General features: G+C 42.3%; 1 protein-coding gene and 1 long non-coding RNA gene across 8 annotated transcripts in view; one reads left to right on the top strand and one right to left on the bottom strand.

Moving 5' to 3' along the window:
• Positions 1–27,869, bottom strand: part of PDE4D (phosphodiesterase 4D) — a 624,753-nt gene that overhangs the window by 220,455 nt on the left and 376,429 nt on the right. The gene's annotated exons all lie outside the window — the stretch shown is intronic.
• Positions 51–1,453, top strand: LOC310688555. The gene is made up of 2 exons (XR_014517035.1): positions 51–140; positions 1,168–1,453. It is a non-coding gene; the product is annotated as an uncharacterized lncRNA (long non-coding RNA).

The raw sequence follows: 27,869 nt of genomic DNA, 5'->3' as shown, positions 1-27,869 counted from the left end.
TGTCAGGAGCTTGACGGTTGCATAGTCCCTCCTACCCATCAATGTTGACCCATGGGGGTGGAGGGGAGACAGTGACCAAGCAGGACTGAGCATTAGCATATCGCCTAATGTGCAGGAAGTTCAACCTGGATTTCTGCAGGGTATGGGTATGTAAATAATAATAATAATAATAATAATAATAATAATAATAATAATAATAATACAGTGGTGCCCTAATAATAATAATAATAATAATAATAATAATACAGTGGTGCCCCGCAAGACGAAAAACTCACTAGACGAAAGGGTTTTGCGGTTTTTGAGCTGCTTCGCAAGACAAATTTCCCTATGGGCTTGCTTCGCAAGACGAAAACATCTTGCGTTTTTTGCAAGTTTGTTTCCTTTTTCTTAACACCGTTAATACAGTTGCGACTTGACTTTGAGGAGCAACTCATAGAACGCGGTGTGGTAGCCTTTTTTGAGGTTTTTGGTGATTTTTGAAGCTTTTCCGAAACTTTTCCGACACCGTGCTTCGCAAGACGAAAAATTCACTAGACGAAAAAACTCGCAGAACGAATTAATTTCATCTTGCGAGGCACCACTGTAATAATAATAATAATAATAATAATAATAATAATAATAATAATAATTTATTTATATCCCGCCCTCCCCAGCCGAAGCCGGGCTCAGAGCGGCTAACAACAGTAAAATGATAAAACATTATAAAATCATTTCATTATAAAATTAATTCAAAACAGATTAACGGCAACCATTGGGCTAGAGTTCTGTGAAGATTGCCAAAGTAGGGAGTCAGGCTGTGCCCTGGCCAAAGGCCTGGTGGAACAGCTCTGTCTTGCAGGCCCTGCGGAAAGAGGTCAAGTCCCGCAGGGCCCTAGTCTCTTGTGACAGAGTGTTCCACCAGATTGGAGCCGCAGCCGAAAAAGCCCTGGCTCTGGTTGAGGCCAGCCTAACCTCTCTGTGGTCTGGGACCTCCAAGATGTTTTTGTTTGAAGACCGTAAGCAGCCAATCCAGCTGCATCTCCACCTGCCCTACACATCAAGTGTGGGGCAGGTGGGCATGGGTTTTGTGTTGTTGTTGTTGTTGTTGTTGTTGTTGTTTCTAAAAAGGGAAGTTTTGTGGGGGTCCTACCTCTAATCTTTAAATACTGCTTCATTTCGCTGTTTTAGAAAATTCTACTGACTACATTAACAACATAAAAACAGCACAGATGGATCAGACCAAAGACCCGTGGAGTCCAGGATCCTGTTCTTACAGTGGCCAGTCAGGTGCCTATGAAAAGACTACAGAAGAACAGCGCTCTTCATACATGATTCCCAGAAACTGATATTCAGCGTGGTACCTTCCCTGGAAGTCAGTCAGATCAGGCCAAGAGGACCTTTCTTAATCTTGAACAACCTTCAATGGACACATTTGCTGCATTCTGACATCACAATAAACTCTGGTGTATCACGATGGGGGCAAGCCTAGCTTTCTTCTGGGCTCGCAAGCTTCACCCTCCGCATCTGGTGTGTCCACAAAGAAGCTATGCTTCTTTTAACCGTAGAATGTCAAATGGTATGACAAACTGTAGTTAATCTTACTCATTGCTTGTTTGTTGCGCACCCTTGCTTATTGGCAACATTGGTCGAACCACAGCCACTGGCTTCTTGGGAAAAAATTCTCTGCTGGCAGCAAACAAATAGAAATAATAATACAAGCTACTGAATTTTCGTGGTGGGTGGGAGAGAATAAAATAAATAAATAAATGCCTTGAAAAAGTTACACAGACACCTGCCCATTCCATGGCAACATGTCCAAATAAAGGCCCAGTTTGATTGTAGCCTAATAAACCATGATTTATCAGACTGAGAATGAGCAGTGTTCTTATCCATTCCCCTTCCCTCTCCTTCCTTGTAACTTAATTCAACAATTTGCATAGTTCCTTACACAACAGCTGTCCATTATGTCCAAACGGGGAAACTGTGCTTTGACTACAAAACAAGATTGCAAACCATAGCTTAATTCTGGTTTACAAGCTAAAACTGTAATGAGAGCTTAAGCCACCATTTCTTATTTTCATCACAATGGGAAACTGTAGTTTTAGAAACCCTGGAAACAAATAATTAATGTGCAAAAGAGAAAGGAGGAAGGAACTCATGGGCTTATCTCTTTCTTCACAACGTTTTAAAAAATCTATGTCTTTTTCTTGCAATGTATTTATTATTATTATTATTATTATTATTATTATTATTATTATTATTATTATTAATATACTGCCCTATACCTGGGGGTCTCAGGGCAGTTCACAGAATAAAAACAGTATTGTCAGAAAACTTATGTTTCTTTGAGAAATTTATTTATTCTTTCTTCTGAGGGTTTTTTGTTTTTCTAGCAAAAGTTTTTGTAATAGAATTTATTAGATCAGTATTTCTATTTTGGTTTTCTTTATGATGGGAAGTTGAATTAGAAGTGTCATTAGATGTGGCTTTGTTTATTACATCAACAAAGTCAACTTCTGACATTTCTGATTGCAATGTATTTGGTGTATACTGTGACTCCACAATAACCAAGGTTTCTGCAATTTATTCTTGGCTCTAATTTTTGTCCACTAATTTTATTAGTATCTTTTTGGGTTTTCAGGTATTAAGGTCTGCTTTAAATCTCTAAATTTTCACTGTTCTTTCCCAATCTTCTTAATTGAAGACACTTTCAAAAATACCGTATTTTTTGCTCTATAAGACTCACTTTTTCCCTCCTAAAAAGTAAGGGGAAATGTGTGTGCGTCTTATGGAGTGAATGCAGGCTGCGCAGCTATCCCAGAAGCCAGAACAGCAAGAGGGATAGCTGCTTTCGCTGCACAGCGATCCCTCTTGTTGTTCTGGCTTCTGAGATTCAGAACATATTTTTCCCCCTTGTTTTCCTCCCCCCAAAAACTAGGTACGTCTTATGGTCTGGTGCGTCTTATAGAGCGAAAAATACGGGTAATTCCAATTCATAATTCTATTTTTATAGGATTGTTCAGGATGTTAAATTATATGTAAATATACACTTAAATCAGTTTGGCAGCCTGCTATAGTACTGAATGGAATAGAATGTTTAGCAAGTAACATTTTATTTTACAGTTTTTGCCTAGGAATATACTTTAACTACAAGGGGGTGTGAGGGGGTGTGAAATACCATCTAGAAAAACCTAAGTTGGGAGATGCCCTCATCCATACTATAGACTCCGAGGACATTTAGATCTTAATAGGGGGCAAATATGACACCTATTAATTGTGTTCCAGACTACACAAACAACACCTGGATCTGCAGCATGTCTCATCCCCATAAACACAATTCTCAGCTGCCTCACTGATGCATAATGCGTACTTTTATTGCTTATGCATATCAGCAGGATATAGCAAAATTAATTATTCTGTGAAACGTATGGAAAAATACCGTGAATAGTAGTCCACTTCACTACAGAATGCTGGATTACACAACATCAAAAGGATTGCAATGCCCTCTGTAGGCTCATTCTGCACATCACACCCAAGAACCAATGTTTTCCTTTTATATCTCTTACAACCATAAAAATACATAGGGAACCAGGTTCTTGAATTGCTGACCCGAAAAATCAGCCCTTAACATTACAATCTAAAGTCTCAACTAGTTCTTAGTATAACAGGTAAGTCATATCACGAAATCAGCCTTCTCGCTGATAGCACCCCACCTATGCAACTCCCTTTCTCCTAAAAATTTGGCCGGCACTTACAATGCTCATCTTTAGAACCAGCTAAAAACCTGGCTATTTAGCCAAGCCTTTGAGGAGCGAATAATATTCAGCTGGATTAGGTCACCGCTGCAGTTCAATGATGGCCTGAAATTGATTTTTATCTGTTTTTTATGAGCATGGAATGTGATGTTTAATGAGCTTCATTGTCCCTTTCCCTGAGATCTTTGAATACAGGATGGGCTATAAATATTGTAGTTAGATGAAATGAACTCCCATCTGTTGGCAGCATGGTGTGCTAGTTGAGGCAAATGGAAGCAGTGATCTAAAACATCTGGGGTGTCCTAGAAGGATGCAAGAGGTTCTCTCTCACTTTCTAACCTACAGCTGCATATTGCTCCCAGACCATAGAATTGAATCATAGAATTCTAGAGTCGGAAGGGACCCTGAGGATCATCTGAAGGAGCGTCTCCACCCCCATCGTTCTGCCCGGACACTGAGGTCCAGCGCCGAGGGCCTTCTGGTGGTTCCCTCGCTACGAGAAACCAAGTTACAGGGAACCAGGCAGAGGGCCTTCTCGGTAGTGGCACCCGCCCTGTGGAACGCCCTGCCACCAGATGTCAAAGAGAAAAATAACTACCAAACTTTTAGAAGACATCTGAAGGCAGCCCTGTTTAGGGAAGCTTTTAATGTTGAATAGGCTACTGTATTTTAGTGTTCTGTTCGAAGCCGCCCAGAGTGGCTGGGGAAACCCAGCCAGATGGGCGGGGTATAAATAATAAATTATTATTATTATCTAGTCCAACCCCCCTGCAATGCAGGGATATGCAGCTGTCCTATGTGGGGTTCAAACCTACCACCTTGGCATAATCAACACCACGCTCTAACCAACTGAGCTAACAGCTCCACACATTTTCTATTCGGGTCAGGGCTATTGCATTGCTTTCTGGGTGACCAGTCAACATTTTTCACTCTGTTTGTCACCGGACATTTTTGAGCTGAGAAAATCCACTTCTTGCTACATAAGGCAGTTGTGCTTCCCTTTCTGGTTATTTGGATATAACCTTTGATATGATAAAGATGATTCAACACAGTTTGTTGCATTGCAATCTGCATTAGATTATCTTTCTAATGATATATAATTTTATGGCATTATTTTATGGTATTATTCTAAAAAGGGGGGGCTGTTATGAGCCAATTTTGGCTGCTAGTGTACTCCTGAGTCTCTCCCCCCACCCCACCCCCCGGCTCCTACTTCTCAGTGGTCGTGTTTTGGCTACAATCCTTGTGGCACTCACTGCTTGATTATGTTATCAGAGGGATTGATGGTGGAATACAGAGGAGGCATTGGGGAGGGACTGTCTTCTCCATTGGCAGTGCTGAATCCTCCATTAACATCTAGTTACAATTGTTTGAAACTTTGTGCTGGAACAGTGCACAATCTTTATAATCCTTCCCCTTGTAGCAAACCCGCTTTTCTCTGTTTTGATCAGCATCACGCAGCTCCTTAAAATTTCTCCCAGCAGGCACATAGTCCTTAGTCACATAACACTTGCCAATCAAGACTCATAATGAGCCAAGGGGGGAAAAAGAGAGATCCTTTGCAGGCGATACTCACACAGTGACAGACATCAATATTTGCATGCACGCGCACAGCTAGGTCTTTTTTATGTTAGGTCTTTTATAGTATTATCATCATTATTTTTATTATTAGGTAGAGAATGAATTGCCTCCTGACTCTGGAGGAAAGAGATCTTTCGTTTGACTGACAGCATCAACTCAATGTGCTGTGGCAGTAAAATACAGTACAATTGCAACTTACGTGGGGATTCGGTTTCAAGGGTTCTGCGTATACTTAAAAAAATGTATTTTCGAGTTCTTGCGGGAGCATCTCACACCCCGGCGAGAGGAGAGAGCCTAGCTTGGGAAGCAAGGCAGAAGGCTTAAAACTTCTTTTTTTGCTCCAGGAAAATCCAGCAAAAAAAGAGCTTTTAAGCTACCTGCCTTACTTCCCAAGCAAAGCCTTCTCTGTGCACCGATTCCATATTTAACTTAAGGGATTTAAACCAGCCAGCCTTCAACTGCATATAGTTGAAATCTTGTAAGTTAAATGTGCGCAAGACAGCTTCTACAAGTTGTATTCAGTAGGCTCTTCCCAAAATGGAAGGACTTTTCTTGGAAGGGCTACTTCCTTTCCTGGGGGGGACTTGGATCAAATGGAGCTTTCTAATAGAGGGAGGGGGAAAGTGATTTTCATCCATTTCCTCTGCCCTCTGAAGCCACCGCCTCCCACACTGTTCTGGGGTGCATGCCACCAAAGGTTTGCTGCATATTTTTAGGGGTTGGTGGTTAAGGGGCTGCAAAGGGAAGGAGAAATCCCCAAAATCTTCCTCAGCCCATGGGAATGTCCAGTTAGAGTTCCACTGCAGGAAAATTGATTCTAGAGCCAACCCAATGTTCGGAATTATTGGTTGGGGTGTGTGTGCATTTATGGGGCAAGATCACCGACAAAACAAATATAAAAAAAATTCCAAGGCCAGGGTCTTCTTCGCTATGCAGTTAACACTACACCCCCAAACCATTTTTCTCCTTCATCCCATTCAGACAATGGAACACCACCACCCCCAGCCTGTCTATAATTATAACTAATAATCTGGCTGGTCTCTTTACAGAGGACTCAGCAACAGTACTTTTCCATACAGGCAGTCAACAGGCACAAGTTAATCTTTCACAAACGTCAACTATATGTTATATTTATACTTAATAAATCCTGTCAAAATCAGGGTCACTTTCTGTTACCAACCTTCAAAAATAAACAAGGGCATCCTGAAGCTGTTCTGAAATCCTTACGTGAGTAGGCAACGCCATCTTCCTGCTCACTAGCTTCCTTTTGTACCATTTGTTACAATTCAGGCACGTAATATATTTTCTGTCAGCTTAAAGAAGAAGAATGGAGTACTTACCTGTAAAAAGAAAAAAAGAGAGAAGATGTATTAATATGTGTAACACTGGACTCTAACTGCATATTTTATATTCGTGGCTCTTTTTTGAATGTCATGGTTCTTTACATAATATTTATTGATTTGCCTGTCACATTAATATCTACCCTTTCTTCCAAGGAACTCAGCATATGGAGTTCAAAGACACGAACCCTATCCCAGTTGTGGTGGTTTCACAAACAGAATCATAATAGATTCCAGAGTGGAGAGCTGTGCTATTCTGCTACAAAACAAAGCCGTTCAGTTGAGGGTCTCCTGCAACTTTAAGTGGATTCCTTGTGTGACAAGAGGTCAGAGGCAAAGGAAACTGGCAAAACTGGAGGTGGTACACAGCTAAAACCAGAAATGGTTTAGAGTTGTAACACAATCTTCCTCCTTTTATTTTTGTTAATTTAACTTTTGCAGTGGGAAAGAAATTCATGGGGTTGTATCCAACTAAGTTCTGCTCTCCACTGAAATGTATGGGCCTACATTAGTCATGTCCATCAACTTCAAGAAGCCTGTTCTGAGAATTGGCTTTAACCCATGGTCTTAAGGTCTATATGAGCAGAACCATTGTGTTCTGATAAATTCTAGTTCACCAATTCTCTTTGAAGCTGTTGCTGCTGCTGCTGCTGCTAAATATTGTGACTGGGGGGTCAAGACACCTTCCATCATCATGCCCAGACTGAGATCAGCACCAAACAAAGAATCTCAGCTGTGCAGATAACACTCAAAGTCTCAACCATTTACGATACCATAATAGAAGAATTTACAAAGGAGGGAATTTGCCATGCACTATGTCCATGCATTAAAGGATGCCTTTGCCGACTGAGAGCATGTCTCTGACAATGTAGGAGCTTTAGTATAGTTTTAGATTATTATTTGGAAATGATGTAATGCAACAGTGTAGCTCTATATCAAGCTACATGTGCCTTTTTCATATGTATCAGGGTTCAACACTGCTTATAAGCATAACAAACACGTTTTTATAAGATGTTAACTCAAAACAGAGCAAAAAATCATCACAGCACTTTGCCTTATAGAGACGCTTGTCTAAGTAGCTTACAATTGTCTTCTTTTGAGTTCTGTTACACATTCATTACATGGATACATAAAATGACATTGTTCTTATAATGAGTTGATTCATAATTAACAGAGAGAATATACTATTACAGTGATAGATGCTATCTGGAAGATATTAACAAGCACTCAAGTGGGGTAGAATTAAGCTTAATTCACCACCCCTATGGGTATTCATATAAGGTAAAGCTTAAAACAATTCATCTAGGAGCTGAATTGCAGGCTGAAAAGAAGCTATAAAACCCACACATATCTATTATATGAGGCTGTGTTCTATAATCAATTTGTGTGCATACTAATTTGTCATATCTCATTATCTGTTTTACCTTAAAGATGCGGCTCGTGGGAGTTACATTCTTTTCCTGAGACTCCTATCCTCTACATAGCTCTGCATCAGGGGTGTGGAAAGTGTGTCTCACCCCCTACCCAAGTTTTGAGTACACAAACCCATTATCCCTGGCCATTGGCTATTCTGGCTGGGGCAGATGTGAGGCAGAGCATGCAATTCTGAACCTTAGGGTCATGGGTTTGAGTCCCACGTAGGGGGAAAGATTTCTGCATTGCAGGGGGTTGGACTAGATGACCCTTGTGGTCCCTTCCACCTCTACAATTCTGACACTATGCCTCACTGCCACAGACTCCTTACCCCTGCTCTCAATAGTAGGAGGGTTGATTGAATAGCAATAGAGTTACTTGGTACCCAATTGCAAAGCACAGAAATCCAACAAATCTTTTCAGCTAAGGTTTTTTCTAGTGCCTCAAAAACCTGTCAAGCCTCTCTGATCAGAGGTGATGCCGGAACAAAGAAATAGGTTTGCTCAGCTGCTGCCGCAATACCCCAATCATACCACCTTCAGCTGTTCAAAAGAACACAGGCTTGTCTGTCTCTAGCCACAGTCGTATTGCAGGAGCAGAAAGCCTTGAGGAATAGGAATTTGCTCTTAAAGAAAAAGAAAAGAAAAGAAAAGAAAGCTGATGTGAATTTGCAGAATAAGGGGCTGTGTTCATGGGGGAAGAAATATATGAGACCCATTTAACTATAATTTTTGTCATGCATTCTCCACTTCTGACCACCAAAGACTTCATACAAATGTGAGAGGTATCTCATTTCATAAATAACAGTGTTGTGGCACCTTAAACATATATTTGTGTGTGGCATAAGCCAACATCTGACACGGCAAATTTTGTCCACAAATGTTTATGTCACAATAAATCTTGACAGTGCCCCAAGACCCTTTATTTTGTGCTCTAACAGACTAACAATGCATTTCTGTTTTAAAAAGGTTAAAAGGTAAAGGACCCCTGGATGGTTAAGTCCAGTCAAAGGCGACTATGGGGTGTGGCGCTTATCTCACTTTCAGGCCAAGGGAGCCAGCATTTGTCCACAGACAGCTTTCCAGGTCATGTGGCCAGAATGACTAAACTGCTTCTGGCACAACGGGACACTGGGGGTTTGGGCTGGGGGTGTTCATCAGTATGCAGATGACACCCAGCTCTACCTCTCTTTTAAATCAGAACCAGTGAAGGCAGTGAAGGTCCTGTGTGAGTGTCTGGAGGGGGTTGGAGGATGGATGGTGGCTAACAGATTGAGGTTGAATCCCAACAAGACAGAAATACTGTTTTGGGGGGACAGGGGGCGGGCAGGTATAGGGGACTCCCTGGTCCTGTGCAGCCTGGGAGTCATTTTGGACTCTCAGTTGTCCATGGAGGCACAGGTTAATTCTGTGTCCAGGGCAGCTGTTTACCAGCTCCATCTGTTACGCAGACCTTACGTGCCCGCAGACTGTCTCACCAGAGTGGTGCATGCTCTAGTTATCTCCTGCTTGGACTACTGCAACACGCTCTACGTGGGGCTACTTGTGAAAGTGACTTAGAAACTGCAATTAATCCAGAATGCAGCAGCTAGACTGGAAGTGGCCACTGAGACCATGTAACACTGGTCTTGAAAGACCTACATTGGCTCCCAGTATGTTTCCAAGCACAATTCAAAGTGTTGGTGTTGACCTTTAAAGCCCTGAAGGGCCTCTGCCCAATATACCTGAAGGAGCATCTCCACCACCATCGTTCATCCCAGACACTGAGATCCAGCTCCAAGGGCCTTTTGGTGGTTCCCTCACTGCGAGAAATGAGGTTACAGGGAACCAGGCAGAGGGCCTTCTCGGTAGTGGCGCCTGCCCTGTGGAATACCCTCCCATCAGATGTCAAGCAAATTACTATCTGACTTTTAGAAGACATCTGAAGGCAGCCCTGTTTAGGGAAGTTTTTAATGTTTGAAGTTTTATTCTCTTTTTTATTACTTATTATTAATAATATAATATAATATAATATAATATAATATAATATAATATAATATAATATAATATAATATAATATAATATAATATAACATAACATAACATAACATAACATAACATAACATAACATAACATAATATAATATAATATAATATAAATTATTATTATAAATTATTATTACTGATGGAAGCCAGAGTGCACAGAAATGCCATTCACCTTCCTGCTGCAGTGGTACCTATTTATCTACTTGCACTGGTATGCTTTCGAACTGCTAGGTTGGCAGAAGCTGGGGCAGAGCAACAGGAGCTCACCCCATTGCATGGATTCGAACTGTCGACCTTCCAATCGGCAAGCCCAAGAGGCTCAGTGGTTTAGACCACAGTGCCACCCGCTCCCTTCTGTGTATGCAGTTCTGTGTATGCCTACTCAGAAGTAAGACCCGCCATTTTAATGGGGCTTACTCCCTAATAAGCATATTTAGCATTGCCCCTTAATGCAGCCTAATCTCTCTAGAATTTCTCATTCCACAAATTCTCCAATTTAACGGAGCAGATCGAAAGGCAAAGTCCTTTCTTTTTAACAATCTGATCTCATTACCCTACTTGCATGATACCCTGGATAAAATAAAAGAAGCTAATGAACAAATTTCTCAGCATGTCAGCTGTGGCCTGTAAAATAGTTAAGGTCAGATTTTTCCTTGCTATAAAATCTGGGTTTTGCATATGCCTATGGCTACATCATTGCTACAGCAGCTGTACACATCAACATACTGTTGTGTCACCCAAGACCTTTCACACAGTCGCAGGCCAAATAAGCTTCTCTTTTATCACCATCAATGCTTCAATAGCCTCCCCTACAAACCAGGCATTCTGGAAATCTGAGATACAGTACAATCAAATGGTTTACTGCCACCTACTGTGAGATAGAAAGGCCTGCCTCAGCTCGGTCAAGTAGCTCCTTTTGGAGGACAGAGAGCTCAAATGTGCTTTCTGGGCTTCTCCCCCCTTCTCCCCGCACACCCGTCTCTGCGAACTGTTAGTTATCTCTCCCGCCTGGTTTGGCATGAAAGGGACGAGGATACAGTCTGCACGTCACCAGAATTATTAAGGAGAAGCACTTACAAGGAAGTTAATGGAACCATGTTTGGGCTTTTTCTCAATGACGTAGGTAACTTGCTTTGTAATAAATTTCTGATGTCTATATAACATAAACCCTCAGGGCGCAGAGAAAAACAATGACAATGTTTCAAGGCAGGTGATGAGAAAAACAAGGGTGTGCTGACCATTAAAAAAAGCAAAACAGGGCATCTTAAGGTACCAAAGCACATGGACATCCCCTCTTGTTGTAACTGGCTGACCCAAATGTCATGGATTAACTGGGATACGGAATTTGCATTAGATCTCTAATTACGCAGCATGACTTGTGAGCATCATCCTGCAGGGACTGAGGGGTCTGCCTCCCCCTTCTGCATTATTTGGGATCTGAGAAAGGCACCATGTAATAAAGGGAACAGCACTCTGAATACTCTGCGGACTTCTAGCTGGAATAAATATGTAACTAAGTGGGTGCACTGCTGGTGTGAACACCTGGCATTCCTGGGCAACTGTCAGGTCCCCAGCACATAGCAGGGCCCATTGTGCCTTCGCCTCCTCCTCCTCAATAGGATTTTTCTGACCTAGCAGAAAAGGGATGCCTGAACCCCACGACTTCTCAGAGTGCTGCTACCACAGCCAGGTAAACCCAGCAGGGCTCCCAGAGAGGGTGGGGGGCACTAGAGAACACTTGACCCAAGCTTCTGAAAACAGAGGTATATTTAACACTATTAACTGTTTTGGTTTCCATGTTGCTCACAAACAGTGTCTAGCAATCCCACAAGCTTTTGCCAGTGCAATCCCAGGAGCCCTTGCACCGACTGCTGTGGCCTGTGGAGAGTTGATTTTGAGCAAGGAGGTTTGGAGGGATCAATTGTAGTGGGTTTTGGCGTTTGGTCAGTGCTGCTGGTTTTTCAAAGGGGTTTTCAGGGGGTTCAAGAGGTTTAGAGGATGTTTGCAGGCTTTTTCAATGGTGTTTCATATATACGTGATTTCACGTAAACTCCATTTTGGGTCTTCTGATAAATAGCTGCTAACATGACTCCTGCCAGTGATGCATCTACTCAAGGGGCAGAATAGGGAACGCCACACCAGTGGAGTGAAATTGGTATCACTCAGACAGAGGGGGTCAGAGGTCAGCAGGGCTGGTCATGGGGACACCCCCAGCCAATTCTCTCTCATGCAAAGTGGGGGTGGATTGGGTTAATGCTGGCATTCCAGACATATTATATATGTGTGTGTGTGTGTGTGTGTGTCTCCATATACAGTGGTAACTCGGGTTAAGAACTTAATTCACTCTGGAGGTCCGTTCTTAACCTGAAACTGTTCTTAACCTGAGGTACCACTTTCGCTAATGGGGCCTCCCGCTACTGCCGCGCCTCCGGAGCATGATTTCTGTTCTCATTCTGAAGCAAAGTTCTTAACCCAAGGTACTATTTTTGGGTTAGCGGATTCTGTAATCTGAAGTGTTTGTAACCTGAAGTGTCTGTAACCTGAGGTACCACTGTATAATCTCTGGAAATATATATATATATATATATTTATATATTTATATATATGGATTTTATATATATATATAAAATCCATATATAATCTCTGGAATTATATATATAAATATTTTGGCTAAACTAAAACCAGTTTTCAAAAGGAGCATCAGTTCCTGAAATACTCAGTCAACCTCTATTAGCTTTCTGCAGCAGTCAAGGATGTGCTTGTTATGGTCACGACACACAGGGCAGCTCCCCTATCTCTCCTATTTCTGCATTATGAGATGAGACAAGTATTGAAATTTGTGTCACTTCTTGAATGCCACAACAAAACAGAAAGGAGTTCAGCTGGGAATGGCGGAGAAATGGTGTGGCATAAACACACACACTCACAAAATCACAGCAGCAGCAGCGAGATGCAGAGTTATCTGAAGGATCCCATAGCTGAAGAGCACTGTTTCAAAACACATGCACCACCCATTTTTATGAAAGATTCTATTTGCATCCTATTCCTGTTGTTAAAAGAAAGCAGGGATCTGTGAAAACTCATGGAGGGAATGGGCTCTCAGAGGAAACATCTACTCAGAGCTCAGTTCCTCCACTCCTGGACATCCTTTCATTGGCAAAGGGGTAGTCCCCTTTTGTTGAAAGGTTGTGGGGCGGGGGGTGGTTCTGAATAGGATCACAAAGGGATGATGGCTGACGCAAAGTCAGAAGATGAGAGCAAGAACAAGGGAGCTCATTGGAAGAAATGCAGGACTACCCCAAGATGTAACTGAAGAAGGACTATAAGAAAGAATATCAAGAGGAATGTTATATTGCTACATACATGACATTCTCCAAGCAACAAGAGAATTCAAGGGTTCCTGTGCATATGTGGGTTTCAGTTTCTTTAGAACGGAGGTCACTGGAAATGTGTCTTTGTGATATGTAGTTTTATTTACACACATATACAACCTGAGCATGAGACAGACAGGCTCACAGCATTAATACCCCAATAGAATTCTGCGATTACTCCCTCATTAGTAATGAGTAAAGGTTTGCACAAGACAGAAAAGGATACACAACTGACAAAGACCCATTTACTGACTGGAATACGTGAGAGCAAGAAATCATACAGAACAAAAAATCAACAGGATGCTCCCAGGGAATATTACAATTGTAAAATTACTTAATAATAATAATAATAATAATAATAATAATAATAATAATAAAACAACGGTGGTACAGAAAAAAATTAGACTTAAGGTCTGCTTTGATTTTGGGCACATATGAATATATTAGGAAGACTCTAGAAATCAACACAATGTACAGTGATACCTCGGGTTAAGAACTTAATTCGTTCTGGAGGTCTGTTCTTAACCTGAAGCACCACTTTAACTAATGGGGCCTCCTGCCGCCGCCGCACGATTTCTGTTCTCATCCTGAAGCAAAGTTCTTAAGCCGAGGTACTATTTCTGGGTTAGCGGAGTCTGTAGCCTGAAGCAGAGGTACCACTGTATTATTAAACCCCAATTGTGTCCTGGCAGGCTGGAAAGTATAGAAGACTTTTCTCTATAACGTGCCTCTTGTGCAGAAGATTACTTGGGCACTTGGAAATTGCTTGAAATCCTGGAAAGCACTTGAAACACTGGCTTTATAAGTGTAGCATACCATACCCTTTTTATCTCCCCTCTACAGTGCTGGAGGACTGGACCCGCATTTGAAAATAGTTAGCACTGATTTCTTTTAAAGGTGTTTTGTGAACAATGATACAGTGGTACCTCGCAAGACGAATGCCTCGCAAGACGAAAAACGCACAAGACGAAAGAGTTTTCCGTTTTTTGAGTCGTTCCACAAGACGAATTTCCCTATGGGCTTGCTTCGCAAGACGAAACGTCTTGCAAGTTCTTGCGAGTTTGTTTCCTTTTTCTTAAAGCCGCTAAGCCGCTAATAGCCGTGCTTCGCAAGACGAAAAAACCGCAAGACAAAGAGACTTGCGGAACGGATTAATTTCGTCTTGCGAGGCACCACTGTATTGTTTTTTGTTTTCCCGACTCATTTCCCATACAGCCAAAACCATAAAGCTTAATTTATATTGAACACTGGCAAACTTTCCCCCACAACCTAAATTAGAATTGTAAGGCTTTCCTCACATGGCTGTAACTACAAGGCAGTCACTTTTATGCATCTACAGATAATAAGAGGGGAAACATGTGATTAAGGCTGCAATCTATGTTCCTTTATTTGGGAGTAAGGACCATTGAACTCAGTGGGACTTGCTTCTGAGCAAACATGTGTAGCTTTGCTCTGCAGATGATGTTAGACATACTAGGCTGGCCTTCCACAACCTGGTGCCCTCCAGATGTTTTGGACTACATCTCACATCATCTCTGACCTTGGACCTTGCTGGCTTAGGTGTAATTGCATACTCTCCAATGAAAATAGGGACGCCTTATTCTATTATGATGGTGATGATAATTTTATTATTTATACCCCACCCATCTGACTGAGTTGCCCCAGCCACTCAGGGCAGCTTCCAACACACACACACACACACACACACACACACACACACAAAACATAAAAAACCTTCTGTATACAAAGCAGCTGCCTTCAGATGTCTTCCAAAGGTTGTATAGTTACTTATTATCTCCTTGGCTTGGGGTTTGTATAACTCCATACCCTTCAACATGTCCAAAGGAAAAGCATGACTTTTCAGGATCAAATCAGAAACCAAGACAGCTTCTATAAATCCAGGACTGTCACTGGAAAATGTCTTGGTTGGTCTGGAATTGTAGTTAAAACATCTGGAAGGCATCAGCTTGAATATATCTACAATATGTTATGACTATTCTGCAATAATTCCCTGTCTGCTTAAGACCCCTGACCAAAAAATTGCTGCCTACACAGCAGAACATGGGAAAATCCAAAGATAGAACTTCATTCAGGCAGATTCTGGATATTCACCAAATTTCACCTTATCAGACCTAGACAGATCTAAGCAGTACTAATCAAATTAAGACAAGAGTCATCGTCCCAAGAGCTAGCATGTCAAGGAAAATATCAACTCTGAGTCTCATGATTAAGATAGCAACAACACACTAATTGGATAAAACAATCTTGCTTCCCACTCCGCTCATCCTGTATTTATGTCCATTAAATGCCAAAAGAAAACGAGTAAGAAGGAAGAGAAAATATTGCTTTAACGTCTTCATCTGAAAATCTAGGGGGGCTCCTTAATGAACAAACCAAAACTATCAGCTATCTTCTGCTCTCTGTGCCATTCTTCTCCTGTTTGCCAGCCTTGTCTGATGAACTAAAAAAGCTACCCTTACGAATAGTCGAAAGAATCTCTGGTCACTTCCAGACTGTCACCATATTGCAAGTGAGATTCTACTGCACAATGGCAAATTCAGGTTCTGCTATAAAAGTGGTTTTGGTGCTCTTGTGCAGAGATTCCTGTTTCAAAAAAGAAGGGGGAAAGGGGGTGTTGCGGTAAGGAAAATGACAGGAAAATGCAGTGGGAAGTTTGAGATAACAAGTGCTTAACATAATGTCATATAGCCTCCCAGCAAACAAAAGAGAATGAATGTTCAATTGATAAGAAGCATCATACAACTTCCCCACAAACTGTGCCAATGAATCAAGATGAATGCTCAATGAACAGGCTGTCTAGGAGCAACCTGTTTGTAATAGATCTCTGTATCTTGGAGAACTGTATATTGGGGGGGGGGTTGGTTATTGCTGTGCCACTGAAAATAATACTAAGTGATTGTTTTAAGAAAGGAACAAGAGAAGCTTCTGTAAACCCAGTTGGGACGGACGGACACACACACACACACACACACACACACACACACTGTGGTGGAGCAACTGCTCAACTTTATTTGCACCCACAAAGAGCCTTTGCATTTGCCCTGTCGTTAGTAACAATAACGGAAGGAACAGGTGGGCTTTCAAATTTTTGACTCATCTTCTTCCACTGCCTTTAATGAGCATCCCTACAGGTCAGCATGGTAACTGACTCCACATGACACATTCGTTTGGTTCAGATGCAACAGGAAACCAAGGTTCCATTCTGTCCCCAACATGCCCCCTTTCAAGGCCTGCTACAGTTGCACATGACCAGTGGCACTTTCATAAGAATGCCAGGGACTCCTTCACTGGTTAAGTGCTGCCGCACCAGTGACATTCCTCTTTGCTGGCAAACTTCATGCAAGCTGCTCCCTTAAGCCCTTCAAAGTCTGCCGGCATGTTTCAGGATTACACCTGAGTTAATTTTAATTATTTGGCCAGAAGCAGTCCCCAAACCAAGAACACTGTGGAGTTCTTTCTTATAAAAGCAGCCTTTTTTGTTTTTTAACCAAAATCCCTGGTATTTGCATCCCCCACTTTCCCATAAGGTAAAGGTAAAGGTACCCCTGCCCGTATGGGCCAGTCATGACCGACTCTAGGGTTGCGCGCCCATCTCGCTTAAGAGGCCAGGGGCCAGCGCTGTCTGGAGACACTTCCGAGTCACGTGGCCAGCGTGACGAAGCTGCTCTGGCAAGCCAGCACCAGAGCAGCACACGGAAACGCCGTTTACCTTCCCGCTATAAAGCGGTACCTATTTATCTACTTGCACTTAAGAGTGCTTTCGAACTGCTAGGTGGGCAGGAGCTGGGACCGAACGACGAGAGCTCACCCCGCCGTGGGGATTCGAACCGCCGACCTTACGATCGGCAAGTCTTAGGCACAAAATTTTTTTCCCACAGCACCACCCACAGCCCCCCACTTTCCCATACACCCCCACAAAATTTTAAGTGCATAATATGAAGTAATGGCTAAACAGAAGTCTGCAGGTACTGATGGTTCTCTTTAATACACACACACACACACAATTTTGTCTTCCTGCTTTATGTCATCTCCTCATGAAGTTTCTGCTTCACCGCCTTGCTAAGCAGTCTTTAGCGTGTTATCTGGTGTCATGCACACAGAGGAGCTACACAAATAGGAAAGGCAAACCAGATGAATAAGGTGGAAAAGGAAAATGCACCATCCTTGGGCAGAAGAAACTTTTGCTTCTCATTGCAGTAGTCTTTCCTGACCCAATATTCCTCAAATGGCTTGGACTACAACTCCCATCAGCCTGAGCCAGCAATGCCAAATGGGAAGACACCAGGTTGGGGAAGACAGCATTACAACTAGCCCAGGTATATTTAAACATGTATATAGCCCTACAGCTTTGATCTGTCTGCGTGACTAATGTCACATTCACATCAAACATTTAAAGCACCACAATGCCATTTTAAACAAGGAATTCTGGGACACTTAGTTTGTTAAAGGTGCAGAGAATTATTAGAAGACCCCTTTATAATGCAGGTGGCGCCTGAAGTATATAAGTCCTGATGCACTGGTGTTGATTTCACGGCGGTGAATCAAAGATGGTCCTCTTGGGTTACCTGGCACAAAAAGCTTTTAAGCTCTCAGCCTTGCTTGCTGCACAAGGCCTGCTCAGCATTCTGGCTCTGGAAGGCCAGAGATGCTCATGCAAGACATTGCGGGAATTTGGATGGGTGTGAAAGATCTCACGAGAGCGTCCCACAGCTGCTGCGCTTAGCGGACTTGCCTCCACAAGCAAGGCAGGGAGCTTAAAAGCGCTTACTGTGCCAGGTACCCAAAATTTGAACCAGCCCGCCTTCAACTGCACAAGGTTGAAATCATTCAAGTTAAATAAAGTACTGGCACTGTTGCTATTTGCAAGCGAAATAAGACTGGCTGCCTTCAAATATAACATTAAACCATAGTTTAGCACAATAGGAACAAGCCTGGGTAAACCTTGCCCTCCCCTCTGTTATTCCAGTGTGGCCTCAAAGAGGACGAATATGTCATCCAAAGGGAGAACTGTGGTTAGTGCTAACTATGGTTTATGGTTCATAAACCAGTGAGGTTCATAAACAATGAATAGAAATTGACTACTTCTTTTTTTACAAATCAGGCTTGTCAGCCCTCCAGGTGTTGTTGACTACAACCCCCGTCACCCATGATCATTCACCATACTAGCCGGGGCTGATGGGAGCTATAATCCAAAACTCTGGCTACTGAAATGCCTTAAATCACAGCTTGCCTAGGTTCAGTTATAATGAGTAACCATAGTTAGCAGAAAACAGAGCAAAAGCTTCCAATCTCCTCACAATTGTGCCTGAAGATGGAAAGGAGAATAGCTTACTGCTACATATGAGCCAAGCAATTGTTGTTTTTCATTATGCGCTGTTACAATGGGTCCTGATATCAAAATCTACTTTTTTGATCATGTAAATGTGTATATTGTTTTCATTGCTACTGGGGTTGTTTTCACACTAACCCTTCTTGCGTAGGGGAAAATAAGTGTCCCTTTCAAATGCCTCTGTTCTTCCAGGCCCTTTGGTACTAAATTATATTGATCTGCTACTGGTTCATCGGCACAAATTTTTATTTTATTTCATATTTCTTTCTTTCTTACCCTTCCTCCCAAAGAAGCCCAGGACAGCAAATAACGAAACAGGAAAACACAAACTTGAGGGTGGGGGCAATATTTGATTATGAACAATCCAAATATTCCCACCACAAAAAAAAAATGTCAAGCATGGCAGGAACAGTATATTTCAGCCACCGAATATGGGAGGTTTGGGAGGCTGCAGTGTATTAGAATTTCTTGTGGCATTTTATAATGCTTTTAAATCAAAGCATTAACTGCCTTGGAGGCCCGAAGTGGCAGAAAGGCAGGACCAAAATGTTATAGTAACATAGCAGATTTATGACAAGTAAGTAATATTAGAGAAAGAACCTGGAGATATTTCACCTAGTTTATCTGCAAAAAAATAGGCTTCTGGGTATACACGATTCTCTTTCCTTCAACCAATACGGTAGAAATAGCAGCCCTGGTATTATGAATATTGTTTTATATGCTGCACTCCAAGATATACTTTGCAGTGCATATGGAACTACCATACATTATTTGAGCTTTGGGAGAGTGAACAAACAGGGCGACATTGTGTGAGTGGAACAAATCTTTTGCTTGTGTAATGTGACTTCCCCTTACTCACCCTTCCACCCTCTGCAGCCCCCCCCCCGAATACCTACAAGAGGAAACCTGGTAAACCAGTAAGTCCAGTTCCTATCTTAAGTTAATGGTCTTGGCTGACCCGTTCCGTACATTGGTACCTCGGGTTACATACGCTTCAGGTTACATACAGTTCAGGTTACACACTCCGCTAACCCAGAAATAGTACCTCGGGTTAAGAACTTTGCTTCAGGATGAGAACAAAAATTGTGCAGCAGCGGCGCAGGAGGCCCCATTAGCTAAAGTGATGCTTAAGGTTAAGAACAGTTTCAGGTTAAGAATGGACCTCCGGAACCAATTAAGTACTTAACCCGAGGTACCACTGTACTGCTATTTTCATGCCCCAAGGGGTTGTGACAGAGACAAGTGAGTGGGCCTTTCCCCATCTCACCCAGTTGGGATGTCTCATCATCCTAGGATGGAGAACAACAGGCTGTGTGTGTTGGGGTGTGCGCGCTGCTGTATTGGAGAGAGTTGTTGGGACGATGCTAGAATCTGGGCATACAGATCTGGACTTTGGGGCTCCCCTAGAAACCTCCAGGAGAAGGAGGATATATTGAAGTATTAATGCTGGGAGCGCCTACGTTCTACACTCAGGTTGTGTAAATAAAACCATTTATCTGCAAGGCACCAGGGTTTCTGTTGACCTTCATTCCAAGGAAAGCCTGGGAACCCCTGGAGTTTGGGGTATACACAACAATGAACTCCTTGACATTAAGTGGCCCAAAGCCAATGCCTACAACCTTGGGGGCCCTCACACATGGAGTATTAGTCATTCCATGCTGGACGCCTGCTTCAAAATATGGCTGAGCTTGTTGTGAAGTGCTAATCAAGCGCTGTTTCCTGAAGAAACAACAACAGTTTCTTCTCATAAAAGGCATATTCTCTCCAAAGGTCATTAAAGGGATTCAACAACTCCGTAACTGCGCTTTTGGAAAGAATAAAATATAGTCATGTTTTCATGTTTCTCCAAGTCTGAACTCGCCCTGACATTAACCAATTAAAAGCACAGACGCATTCATTGTCAGGAGAATGCGCGAGGAAGCTGGCTCTGGAGTTGCCTCAGGCATTCCCAGAGCTCTGACGTCAATTTATATCAAATGTTGATAACAAGGGATGTCAGCTGTTTGATTCTCTTGAGCTCCGCAAGGGTTGCCGCGTTAAAAACTCACTCTAACCTAAATACCATAAAAGTAACTTCAAAACACTCATAATAATGGATATTTATTACACTTATTAATCTAAAAACCTCCATCTTCCATAGCACTGTGTAAAACTCTTTTGTATTTTCTTATTTCTACAATATGTTGCCCATTACTGATTGTGGGGGGTAGAATGGCATACCAGTTGAGACTCCCAGAAGACCAGTTACAATTCTATTTATGCAGGGTTGATCAACATATGATATTAATCGTGCAGAGGGTTTTCTTGCAGTAATAACCCGTCCAAAAACCCTAATCCAGATCAGACTCTCTCCCCCAGCTTCACCTATCTCACAGGGTTGTTGTCCAGATAAAATGGGATGTTGGGGGAACCATGAGCATCTTGGTGGAAACACAAGATATGAATGTTACAAAAGAGGGAGAAAATAACAATGAATGTTCATTTTATTTTTAAAAAATGTCTGAAAGGTTGTTGTTTTTTCAGCAATGGTATTTCACTTTTCAACCTACATATTTTGTTTATAAGATGTGCTCACTGTATCTCTGTCTCGATATCTGTACTGATATTTCCTTTTTAACCTATTTTTATCCTTTTCTATTTTATTGCTTTACATTTTTTTGAGGAATTGATTGATGGGCAGGCTATAAATGCTTCCCAAATTAATAAAGAAATATGCGTATTATGCTGGAGTTATTGCAAGTGCTGTTAATATTACTTAATTGTTATCTTTGGTTAGGGCACAGTTTTCCTTTGCCCCCCAATGTGTTACATTTGTAATTTATTGTTTTGTATTAGAAAAATATTTATTTTTTTAAGTAAAGGAAGCCATTTATGAAAACACCACCTAACTTTCTTAGTGGTCTCTCTCCCTCTCTCTCTCTCTCTCTCTCTCTCTCTCTCTCTCTCTCTCTGTGTGTGTGTGTGTGTGTGTAGCTGGCAGTAGTTCCCCACCACTGTGAGATTTGTTTGATACGGTGGGAGCCCAGTTTGGTTTAACAAACGATGAGACAGATGCCACCTCTCACTGCTTCACGGCAACTGTTGCCAAGGAAACCATATTCTCCTGTTCTCTTCCTTGGCCCTCCTGATTTTCTTTTCACTATCTCAGCATCCTTTCCAGCTTGCAGGAAACAGGAAAGGGGAGGGGAGGTTTCCATGGCTGCTGACAGATCGGAAAAACGTGATGCCTTCAAACTTGTACTCAGTATTGCAGCATTCCAATAATATAACAAATTATATATATTTTTTAAAAAACTTCTTGTCATCAGGGAGCCTGGAAATCATACATTGTCCCTTTTCATTAAGGCCATATTGTGCGGTGAAGAAGGCGTACACCAAAACCTCAGTAAGAGATAATGGATTACTGGTAAGCACTGAGTTGCCATTAAGGGTTTCAGTGCACAGAACAGCCATTGTTTCTATTTAGATGTAAAGCAGCGTTCAAAATAAATTGTGGATTTATGAGAACGATCATTAACTGCTTGTAATCTGAAGGGACAGGAATTCAGAATTAATTTATTTTTAAAGCACAGACGCACCAGGATGGGAATACACCAGGGATCTTCATAGGAGGGGGATCAAAATTAGAAAGTCAACTGGTACAGTTGGGCATTTATTAATTAATTACCTGTCTGCCTCACCCTATAACATGGTGAATTGTTCCAACTGAATTTTTGGTTTCAAATTTAAGAATTGGAGAGAGCTATGTGTAGGTCAAGTGACTTTTGTCACTCCAACCCTGAATTTCCCCCTGAAATAATGGTTGGAACCCTCTCATTTTCTACCCCAAAATGCTTGATTTCAACATAGAGTGTATGTATTACTGATCCGAACAAAAGTCAAAAGAGGAGAAGCTTAGGCCAAGAAAGTCATATTGCCCATTGCAAATTACTTTGTGTTTAAATTCCATGCGCCTTTAGATACTGCTTTTGGGATGTCAAGCTCACAAATAGCATAACTATGTTAAAGTTTAAGAACAATGGCTATTTTTATTATACAATGGCTGTTATTCAGCAAGGTTTACTGTCTGGATAAGCTTTTATGATAGGCAGTTGGATGGCAAGCTAATGTACTGGCCTTTTTTGATCCATTTGTGTGAGTTTACTTGAGTACTATATCTCATATGAACCTAACCTCTACTCAGGGCCAGACATGATGTGATGCTAATCCCCTTGTGTGATTGATTGATTGATTGATTGATTGATTGATCAAAAGAAAGAAAGAAAGAAAGAAAGAAAGAAAGAAAGAAAGAAAGAAAGAAAACAGCAAAACTGCAAGAAGCAGACAGAATCAGGAACAAGGCAGAGGAAGTGCACACACTCCAACATTCCTCAGATGAAAAGAGGGACATTATGCCTGATGGTTAGAGCGTGGTGCTGATAACACCAAGTTTGTAGGTTTGATCCCCACATGGGACAGCTGCATATTCCTGCCTTGCAGGGGGTTGGACTAGATGATCCTCAGGGTCCCTTCCAACTCTACAAATCTATGATCCTATTATTCTATTCTACATCAGTATCACTGCTTGAGCCTTTCCTCCTGGTCAGGTGCAAAAGTTATTCAAGGAAACATACAAAATTGCAGTACTTTATGCACAGAAATCTTTGAATTTATGTACTGCATTCAGGCAAGCCAGAGGGAAAAAGAAAAGCCCAAGTCAATAAATACAACTCTCTCTCTCTCTCTCTCTCTCTCTCTCTCTCTGTGTGTGTGTGTGTGTGTGTGTGTGTGTGTAGACTATGTGATCTCTCATGCATTCATGAGTATTTTGGAAGAATGCTAATTTTGAACAACTATTATTGTTGTGATTGTGCAGGTGTATGTTACTGGATATCCCAATGCTTATTTTGGGACCCAGAGACATATAGAGCTCGGGGATACTGCAGTATTGTGATAGATCAGCTGCACACACACACACACACACACACACACACACACACAGGCATCCCCTCCCGCAGCTGCCCTTGGACTCCCCTTGATCCAAATGCAGAAAATGGGGAGATTCATCAGATTTCAGACTGCAACACCAGTTCAGCTCCTAGGACAGATCAATGCCTTTTTCCCGTCTGTGAGAAATACAGGCAGGAAGGGGCTTTGGAGGGAGGCATTTTTGTTCCAGAGGACCCTCCCCATCTCCCCAGACCACCTTCCTTTCTAGGAATTTAGTCTGGTTAATTTTAAGCCACAGAGAGAGCAAAGCTGTATGATCGCATCTCTCTGAAAGTCAGAAAAGAAATGACGGCTACACACACAGCTGGCAGTGGTTCAACGACACTTCAGGTTTCCAAACGAAACTGGCAATGAAAGACAAGACAGCAATGCAAAGAAACTGGGCAGGGACCTAACAGGACTGGGCATAGCTCAGACTCTCCCCACTGTGCGTGATGTTGCTGAGCAGCTCATAAGAGTGTGCAAATGAGAACCCAAAGTAGGTTGTTGCTTCTCTTTCCTTGGCCAAGAGATGGAAGGACCAATAGTTGAAATAGTTGAGGAGTAGTATTGTTTTTAGGCAGGGGAAATCAAAGCTTGCACTTAGGAATCCACACCTTCTATTTGCCAAAGAACAAAACAATCCTATTGGTACCAGTGGCAGTATTCCTCAATTTAGATTTTAGAGCATGGAAGGAGAAAGCGTTAAAGCTCCCCTCATGCCACACTAAGTTTCCAATCCAACTTCTTTTCTTTTTCAAGAATCACACAAAAAGCAAAATAGGAACAGGCAGGACAAATGCGAAAGGCAACAGAGAAGCAGAGATGGGAATCAGAAAATATGAGGTGGTAAACCAATATCCTTGGTAAACAGGGACAGTTTTGCACATACATAACCTATAAATCTTTCACTTGTGGAACAAAGCATGAAGGATTCCAGATTCCCCACAGTGCAATTTTAAGCACTGAGCTCCATGTCGTTTATTCCCTAGTAAGTGTTCTTAGGATTACATTGTTAATTGAGACTTAAACTGAGGTAGCACTCTGTAGCACTTAACACGGTATTTTGTGAATCAAAATTCATGCCGATGATAATCTTTTTTTAAAAAACACACACCATTAAAACCAAGCTGAGTTTGACTCCACAATGATTACAAGAAACACCATACTGCAGCTTAATATCTCAAAAAAATAGACTGCACGATGACTCAGTGCCTGGAGGAATAGGGACTAACCATGGCTGGATGCAAGAGCCATCTATTTCTAGACTCAGAGGTCAGATGAGGAATTGCGGCCAGACAGAATGCAGGATAGCCTCAGCTGTTCTGGTATCATCAGGAAATGAAAATAGCTAAACAGGTATAGGCATAATAATGATTATCTGTTGTAACCATTAACTTAATAAAGCTAATGTTTTTAACTGTTCCTACAGTAGCAACTCATTTGTCAACAGATTGCCTCAGATCAGGATAGGAAACCTCTGGGCCACAGCCTAATTAGCATCACTAGACCTCTCCGTTTGGCCTGCAAATCTGTTTCAGCCAAGCCAGCCCCACCTGCCCTATTCCTGTTGTCCTATATGTCATCAGATGTGAGGAAGCTAAAGGTGGGCCTTGGACAAAAGGGGCTTTGCAGGCAGTGCTTCAGAACTAGCAACAGTCAGCGCTTGCATAGCACTTCACCAGCTTTTATTTTTCCGCCCACAAATGCGGGTTTCAAACTGCATGGGCAAAATGGGTCACCTGAGGTCATGGTGAAAACAGTGATAGGTGGGTGGTCCTACCCACCCATCAAACTTGGGGGGGGGGTATGGGGGCGGGATCTGGCCCACTAGTCATATCCAGTTCCCCTCCAATGCCTTAGACACACAGTATCTGAAAAGAGCCCTGTGGGTCTTCATTACTATCTGTTATATCATCCACGCTCATTCATATCACCCAGAAACATGTTTTTTGCTCCTCTAGTGATGGATTGGCTAATACAACACATTCATTTGCAAAGCATAGCTTGCTAATGTTAAACATTAATCATAGTGGCAAGGGAAGGACTAAGCTATTCAAGGGCATTTTAATACCTTACTTCCTATTATTTTGATTTTTGCTGAGCAGACGGCATTTCAGGAATGTTGGCACTATCATACAGGGGATTTCTTACAAGTCCAGCAACTTCAAAAAAAAACAAAACCTAAACAGTATCCAAATCCTGATAGGAGCAAATGTTTCTTTTTGGCGATCATATTTTGACATTTCAACAGTTTCTAATGTCCTGATGTTCAACTTTAGTTTAATAATTTCATCATAATAATAATACTTAAGTGATAGGCTGAGGTCTCCAAATAGTTAACGGTATCTTAGCCAAAGGTATTGGGCAGGAAGCACATTCTCAGGCTATATTGTAAACTGCTTTTCAAATCATATTCAGCTTGAATATAGATGTAATACTTGGCATGGAGGGCTACTCAAACACAAAGAACTCACTGTATGGTTCCTTGAATCCTAACCATTACATCTCCATAAAACCAAAAGAAGGCATCAATATTAGCAAATATCTCCCGTCTTCCTGTTCTGAACCCAACTAAAAACACTCCACACAAGCATACACCCACACACCATTAATTTCAGGGCAGGGCTGGGGCTGATCAAAAGGAGCCTCCCTCCTTTGCAGCTGCCTCTCCCCTGGCCCAAAAAGCCAGGCTTGGGGCTGCAGCTGAAAACCACTAAGAAGAACAGGAGGAGGTTTTCTATTCAAAAACCCAATGAAAAGCCTGTTCTTTCACTCTCCATATTACAGCACAGCAGTGTGGATCTGTTAAGGAACAGTTTGCAATATCATATTTAAAAACAAACAAAAAAGCCCTCCGCGGCATGGTGATCTTTGGGCATACATGGAAGAGGTGAACGTGCAATACGCTCAGCAGCAATTTTAATAACTGGAGAAGCTCCAAAAATGCTTCAGTGTAGAAAGCGGATCATAGAAACTGCTGCTGAATTCACCTGTGTATAAAACCTGATCCAACCCTTCTTCGATTCCCTGCTCCCTTCACCACATTGCTTTCTGTGCTTCGAGGACACCCAGCTAACAACACACCCTAGTCCATGACAGCCAAGTAAACTAGACCTTGCCCAATTTTCCTGAAGTAGTAAGCCGAGACGTGGCTGAAAGCAGAATTATTTCCTCATGGCTTTCACATTTGTGGTTCACGCCAGCTGTTGCCTACAGATAACCCAGTGGCCGTAACGCACCAGAGCTTGCTTTTGTGAGATAAAATATTGGAAGATGTTGATTGAAATGATTATCGTAACAGAGAAGCCACCAGGTGTGATATTACCTAAAAGATGTATGTATACTTTTTCTCGTGAGCATGCATGCACACACTTCTGCCTAATTTTAGGATATCCTGAGCCATACAACCCAGAAACTGCATTCGGTGCTCAAAGTTCAATCCCAACCTGCCCATGCACCCCCAAAATATGTTTAGAAAGAAGTTGGAAGGTAGCGTCATTCCAGGCAGCAGGCAAGGTGATCTGTCATTACTAAATCATAAGAAAAGCAAACTTATTACTAATTGTCAGAGCTGCTTCCAGGTCCCAGCTCACAGAGGACCACGCTAGCCGGCAGTACTGTACAAAAGTCTTTATTGACTTACAGTTTCCCTTTCCAAGCCGCAGCGCGCAGCTCTACATCTTAGAAGCTAGACTGGCGAAGCTCCGTCTGAGTCTCCGCCTCCTGTACACCAACTTAATACTCTAGCCTTACTCCACCTCTTCCGTCTTTCCTTCCTCCTCTGGGTCCCTCTGCCCCCCGTGGTCTCTTCCTTCCTGGACTCTTCTGACGCTGACCCCCCAGACTCTTCTCCCTCCTTGCGGCGGGCTTTAGGACCTGGCTCCCTATCCGGGCTGCTTACTGTGCCGCCTTCCTGTGCATTTGAACTTGGCGCGCGCGCCCAGCCTTCAACCTTCCTCTTGACCGTTTCCTCGCTCCCCGATGGAGGTGTGGCCAATCCTGACTCATGCCCTCCCGCTTGCGGCGAGCCGCCTGATCCCGATACCTGGGACCCCTCCCCCCTACTGCGCTCTGGTGGGGAAGCTGG

This window comes from Podarcis liolepis, assembly GCF_965112155.1.
Source record: "Podarcis liolepis genome assembly, chromosome: 11".
Taxonomy (NCBI): Eukaryota; Metazoa; Chordata; class Lepidosauria; order Squamata; family Lacertidae; genus Podarcis; species Podarcis liolepis.
Note: the sequence above shows the minus strand (reverse complement) of the source record. Positions and strands in the feature narration are given on the sequence as shown.